General features: G+C 36.8%; 1 long non-coding RNA gene across 1 annotated transcript in view; it reads right to left on the reverse strand.

Moving 5' to 3' along the window:
* LOC115284089 overlaps window positions 1-7,471 on the reverse strand; it is a 240,562-nt gene continuing 233,091 nt past the window's right edge. The window contains exon 3 of the long non-coding RNA XR_003905112.1: window positions 1-100. This is a non-coding gene — a long non-coding RNA (uncharacterized LOC115284089). The remainder of the gene's footprint in view (window positions 101-7,471) is intronic.

The following is a 7,471-nucleotide window of genomic DNA, read 5'->3' on the forward strand; positions in this document are numbered from 1 at the left end:
TCATGATCTCATGGTTTGTGACTTCAAGCCCCACATCATGCTGCACACTCAGTGTAGAGACTGCTGAAGATTCTGCTCCTCTCCTCTTCTCACACACTCTCTTTGTAAAAGAAATAAAAATTAAGGGCGCCTGGATGGCTTAGTCGGTTAAGCGTCTGACTTTGGCTCAGATCATGACCTCACAATTCGTGAGTTCAAGCCCCGCATCAGAGCCTGGAGACTGCTTTGGATTCTGTGCCTCCCTCTCTCTATGCCCCTTCCCTGCTCACACTCTGTCTCAAAAATAAATATTAAAAAATAAAATTAATAAAATTAAAATCAAATACAAATATGTTAAGTCATATCATATTTTGGCTCCAACTAAATAACCTGGGCCCCGTGAAGTGCTCTGGAAGATTAATGGAATGACAGAAGTGTCAAGAAATGCACAGACATGAGGAAGGCAGGCTGGTTACACACAGAGGTACCAAGACAGGTTCATCTGGACCAGATTGTGGTTGCAATTTGGTTAGACACACAGTGGAGAATGACATGAGCATCAATCAAGAAATCAAATTTAGATATGAGTGATCAGATCCCCTGTGCTGGGCACAAGTCAGAGACATTCCGGAGCTACATAGGAAAGGAAACATAATCGTGTAAGAGGAGAATCATTCCTTCAAAACAGGGCAGGCCTTAAATTCTGTGACTGACAAAGTGGGGTTTAGTAAATAAATATATTACTATTACAAGGCAAAATATACTGACTGCCTTAAGAAAAATTCAGCCACATTTCCATAAGGATTTATATTTATTTGGTGAAGTCAGAAAAGGGTTCTTCCAAGATGTGACCTTGAGATGGGCAGGATGGTAAGGCCTTGACATTTCTCTTTTTAAGAAAAGTTTTGCAATACATTCCTTTCATGCCCATAATCCTTTACCATTAATAATGTATTTAGAATCCTAGTGGGAGGTCATGGTTTGAGAAGAAATGGTCAGAGAAAAATTCTTTATGACAGAGTTTGTGGAAGCACATTAACACCTGGGATTTCCAGTAATAATGTAACCATCCTCAATTCTCCCCAAGCCTCAAGTTAAAGAGTGATATAGGCAAAAACTTTCATTCACAGTTGTTTTGAGGAATCAGGAAAAGGGTCAGTGGTTCATGGTAGGGTTAGCAAAGAGGGAAAAGATCTATCATTGGAAATAAGACAAGAGAATATAGAGTTGTGGTGTACAGTATATTAACTACTAGCCATATGTGGATATTGAACACTAGAATCATAGCTGGTGTCACATGTCGAAATAATATTTACACATACTGGGTTTTAAAAGACATAATATTAAAATTAATTTCATTTGTTTCAGGTTTTCATAATGTGGCTATGAGAAAATTAAAAATTATATATATGGCTTTCACTATATTTTTGATAGACAGTACTGAACAGAGAATGTAGAGAAATGTAGGTATTAGAGCAAGATATGACAAGGAGAACCATATGCTTATGTAAGAATTCTTAGAGATACTGAGAAATGCTAAGTCTCTCACAACATGGGATGTGAACTCAAGTCATTTTATTTAAGTGTTACATTGAAACTATCCTCCCAAGATTAAGTAATATAGAACTATATAGTTAAGGAATTACATAAATAAAAATTTTAATCCAATGACTTATTCATATTTTAACAAATTATATCATTTAAAATTCACTTTTATAAATTAAAAAAATAAAAAATAAACATAAAATTCACTAATGAAAATTATAAATAATTTCATTATTTAAAAAGTATGTATTCTTATGAATTAATATGTTGTTCACAAGAAGCTGCACTCTGTTCTAAGTATAAAGATGTTAAAGATGTTCGCAGTTCTCTGTTTATAAATAGCAAAATTATCCCCTCACATAATATCTCTGTAGGAGAGAAATGACAAGAGGCAGTCAATAAAACAGCTTGATAAGTAGAATTGTCCCTGCCTTTTCCCTTCCCTGCCTGAACCAAGAGGTACTAGAAAAAAACGGCATGGTAGAGTTAGCCCTTAGTTCTACAGAAACTAAAATATCATATGACTGCTTCTTGTGCCTCTTCTTCCTCTCACCTGGATATAGTGGTAAATAGTGTCTGTTAAAAACAATGCCATTCTATCTGGGGAAACTCTAAGAAAGAGGTTGTGAAATGATGTTCCAATGTATCCTATGTATCCTACCCCCAAAATAGCACTGGTTTTTGTATGTAGAGATGAGGAAAAGGGACCAACATTGGAGATTCTCTATAATGTAACTCCTCCCCAGAAACGTTAAAAGAAATCAACGTGGAATGGTGGGATTTTAAGTATGGTGCAAAAATCCACTCCCATTTGCAATTAATCTATGCAAAAATCTATGACTGGATAATGCCTTCAGATTCAGTTGGCCCACCTTCAGTACTTCAGATAAAACCACACCCCCTAGGCTGGACAAGTTGATACTCAAAGAAACATTCAATGTAGATGCTAAGATAATCAACTTGAACCACTTGGAAATTCTTTCTTGTATCTAACCTTATAGGAAGATACTGTGAGAAATAATGTATTTCATTTTCTTTGAGCTGTTAGAATGAAAAATGTGCCTTTCAATAAAAAGAAGTTACTGGAAAGTGTGCTCAACACTACAATTAGAGTTCAGAATGCAGAGCCCTTGTTTTATTATGGGATTACAACAAAGGTCCTACTAACATCATGCATCTCTCTATCCTTCCTTCTTGTTTGATTTTCTTTGACAATCTTTTATTGTTTCATCAATTTCTCTCTCTTACTCCTCCCAGGACCAAATATTCTCTCATAACCCCCAGTCTCACTGGAATATTTTCCTCTTCTTTGACAATGAGTAACCATGACACCCATTAAATATCTTAAATTGTAATGAGGTGTGTGTGAACTATTAAAATACCACTGGTATTTTTCCAAGAAAGTGACTGTAGCATCCAGTTTGAGTTGCCTCCCCAGGAGACTTGCTCCCTGTTTCCTTTCAAACTACGGGACTACATGGTCCTCCACATGGTGTTTCAGTACTTCAGGGAAGGCTGGCTCCATCCCTAGCTTAAATGGGTGACTCTTAAGTTGATCAAGCCAATCACAGTGATTCTACCAGCAACTCATCCTGATCCGTGACTGGACAGAGAAATATGAAAGGAAATCTTATCTTTTGGTCAGTTGTATGGCGATACATCCAGGAAATGCTTCTTAACAAGAAATAAGAAACATAAAAGTACTTTAATTTTCTTCCTCTGAAGAAAAGCTACTAAAGCTATTTTACAACTGTGAGGGGAAGTACCATACAGAATACAAAGAACCAGAGTTCATGATAAAATAAATTACTGAACAATTGAAATAATAAACTGAGGAGCATCCTACCTCTGGACATTTTGTTATGTGAAATAATAAACACTCTATGGCTTAAGTCATTTTGAGATGCATTTTTGGTTACTTGTAGCCAAAAATTATTCTAATGGATGTGACAATGTAGTACATAACTTTGAAAATTGATGCTGGTTAAGTAATTATATCTGTGTTTATATGCCATAATGATATTAATAGTTCTCTCTTTCTTCCAGTTTACAAATGACCTTAGGAAAATGTCTGAGTTTGGATTTATTTTTTAAATTTCTTTTACATTTATTTATTTTTTAGAGAGAGAGAGACACAGAGCACAAGTGGGGAAGGGGCAGAGAGAGAAGGAGACACAGAATCTGAAGTAGGCTCCAGGCTCTGAGCTGTCAACACAGAGCCCAATGCGGGGCTGGAACTCACAAACTGTGAGATCATGACTTGAGCCGAAGTCAGATGCTCAACCAACTGAGCCACCCAGGCGCCCCGCTGAGTTTGGGTTTAAAATGGATAATCCAATGAATAAATAAAAATTGAGAGACTTTTAAGATAGGGAGAACAAATTGCTCTCTTTATTTCTCTCTCTCTCTCTCTCTCTCTCTCTCTCTCTCTCTCTCTCTCTCTCTCTCTCATCGTAAGTTTTATCACTCATTTTCTCTGCCCAAACTTCTATTTCCCCCACACTACAAGATTTTAAGTCCATTCTCCTGACTGCTTCATCAGTCAGAAATCTCTGCTCAGGCAGAGACCGACTTGCCTAGACCCCTGACAGCTGCACCAAATACAGGCTGACCAACAAGAATAGTTGTAGTGCCAGAAGCAGCTGCTGCAGATGCTTTCCAGGGAATCCAACAAAGAGTCAGCATTGACTATTGGAAAACTGAAAGTCAAGGTTATATGTAACATCTGAGTTGTATCTATGAAGAAGTTATTTGTGTTTATAAAGTGTGCAATTCAGAGGCTAATATTTCATTTAAAAATGATCAAGAGCAAACAGAATTCAAAGGAGACTATTTGAGACTTTCTAATTCTTCAAAATTGTCTTCAGAGGAACAAATCATTTGGGCAAAAAAGATTTATAGTTGAGTAATTCTTTAACCTACAGATTTATTTCAATTCAACAAGCCTTAATTGAAAGCCTAATTAGAACTCAGCCCTGTGCTAGGCAGTTGCCAGGAGCACAGAAGATAAGAAAGAAGTATTCTCTGCTCTCAAGACACTTCAACTTCATCTTGAATCCAGCTAAAAATTGCTAAATTAAGGTGCAAGTAGCGTTCTTTATGAGCAAAACGGGTGCTGGCTGGGGAATCAGAGAGTATATCACAAAGGCAGTGACATTGGAACTATATAATAAAGGATGAGTAAGATCAGTAGGGAAGAATAGAACCCAGGTAGGTAGATTTGAGTTGTGTGAAAAGACACTCCTGGAATGACAATAGAGCTGCAATTACATTGTATGGCTTTTATGACTCCATATTTGGAAGTTAGATAAACAATGAGACTCATTTTTCATCTTCCTTTCCCTGACTGTCCAGCTGCTAGGATTTCTCCCATCTTTGGCTATTGTTCAGCTCCTCATTCTGAGAGCTGCAATTTCAGTCTTAATGTCTGCTCTTTGTGAGACAGTTCTTGCATAAAATGCATTCTCAGTCTCTTTCATGGTATTTATTCTTGATGTAGGGAACAGATGGCAGAAACCAAAGTTATTTCTCTTTATGGACCATTCAATATGTGAGGGACATAGATGTTGTGACATAGTACATACAGACGTTTGTACTGTTTTTACTTCAGTCATTTGGTGGTTTTTAAGAAATAATAGCTGTTTGTCCTTATTTACATTGAAGAAAAAAGCAGAAATAACCATCTATTCTCAGTCTTTTTCCTAATCAGCTTTTCTAGATTTTTGAATATGATGGTATGATTTAACTTTTTTAAAACATTTAATGTTTATTTATTTTTTGAGAGAGAGACAGAGCACGAGCAGGAGAGGGGCAGAGAGAGAGGGAGACCAGAATCCGAAGCAGGCTCCAGGTGCTGAACTGTCAGTCCAGAGCCCGATGTAGGGCTTGAACTCACGAACTGTGAGATCATGACCTGAGCTGAAGTTGGACATTTAACCGACTGGGCCACCCAGGTGCCCTGGTTTAACTTTTTCTATGGATTTAATGGCTACATTATATTGTTCTTTGGCATTTTCTCTCACCCTCATAGACACTGATATCTTCAACATATAACATACATATGTTAGGCACTACTGCTTGTTTGGCCTACAAAATACAAAAATGACTTCAGGGAGACAAAGGACTTTAAATACACCTAAGCAATCTTATGATGATAAGCATTGGTCTAGATAAGACACAAATTTGGGTTCAAATTTGAGATCCACTACATGATAGCAGTGTGATCTCAAGAAAGTCACTGCAACTTTCTATACCTTAATATTCTGATACTTAAAATAGAGATATCAATACTTAGTTCCTAAAATTACTATACAAATTGCTTAAGATATTATATGTATAGTTCTTGACACGATGTCAGGCACAGAACAAATGATTACTACACTTATAATACACAGGATGCTACACTTATAATGTGGCTTAGGAAAGTTAAGAAAAGCCTCATAGAGGATATATTACTTATATTAAGACTAGAAGAATGACTAGGGCTGCCTAGAGAACAGAGACATGAGTTTTCTCAGCAAAAGGAGCAGCATGTGAAAAGGCATGGGAACAAAAATTGGCTACAGCCCATTTGGGGAACTAAAAGTATGTTGGTATGACTAAAACCCAGGGTAAATGTAAAAGAACAGGAGTCAGGAGAGGGGAGTAGGTAGATGAGTCAAAAGAAATAGGTGAAAGCCAAAACACAAAAGCTTTCATATGCCATTTAAGATATTTATACTCTAACATTTGACAGATCAATAATAACAGAAGAGTTTTAAACAGGAGAGTTACATGGTCATATTTTCATTTGGGGTCAAGGTGGTAAATGTGAGGGGAGTATAATTATCAGGGAGGATGATAGTAGGAGCAGAATGGCCATTAGAATCTAGTTATTGCACTAATCCAGTAAAGAAACTACAAGAAACTGATCTGGAATAGTTAATAAGAATCTACAAGAGGAGGAGGGTATGGATCAGCAAGGTCATCAAAGGTAGAAACAATAGGACTTTATGACAAGAGAAATATCTAGAGTCTCTCTCATCTTATTAATCTGGAAACTAGGTGTATTGGGAGGCCATTAACTTACATTTTAATAACATCTAAGTTTTGAGCAAGTTGAGCTTGAGCGTTCTGGCATACATGCAAGTGGAAAGATAAATCTGGCATTCTAAACTTCAGAAGAGACAAGTGGACTAAAGTTGTGGATTCTAGTGGTCAAATATAAATTAACTATGACTTAATCATGATGGTGATCTGTGATAAGGAGTCAAAGTCCATTTCCTTTTTAAAAATTATTTACTTTTTAATTTACATCCAAGTTAGTTAGCATATAGTGAAACACTGATTTCAGGAGTAAATTTCTTAATGCCCCTTACCCATTTTGCCCGTTCCCCTCCCACAAGTCTTCCACAAATCCTCTGTTTGTTCTCTATATTTAAAAGACACTCTTTTTCTTTAAAGATGAGTTTTTGCCTTCTTTTTTTATTTTTATTTTTTGTTTTTTATTTATTTTTTTGAGAGACAGAGAGAGAGAGCACGAGCAGGGGAGGGTCAGAGAGAGAAGGAGATACTGAATCCGAATCAGGCTCCAGGCTCTGAGCTAGCTGTCAGCACAGAGCTCGACACGGGGCTCGAACCCATGAACTGTGAGATCATGACTGGAGCCGAAGCCAGACGCTTAACTGACTGAGCCATCCAGGTGCCCCTTAAGAGTCTCTTATGTTTTGTCTTTCTCCCTGTTTTTATATTACTTTTGTTTTCCTTCCCTTATGTTCATCTATTTTGTATCTTAAAGTCTTCATATGAGTTAAGTCATATGACATTTGTCTTTCTCCCACTAACTAATTTAGCTTAGCATAATACCCTCTAGTTCCATTCACATAGTTGCAAATGGCAAAATTTCCTTCTTCTTGATTGCTGTGTAATATTCCATTGTGTGTGTGTGTGTGTGTGTGTGTGTGTGTAT

This window comes from Suricata suricatta, chromosome X, assembly GCF_006229205.1.
Source record: "Suricata suricatta isolate VVHF042 chromosome X, meerkat_22Aug2017_6uvM2_HiC, whole genome shotgun sequence".
Classification (NCBI taxonomy): Eukaryota; Metazoa; Chordata; class Mammalia; order Carnivora; family Herpestidae; genus Suricata; species Suricata suricatta.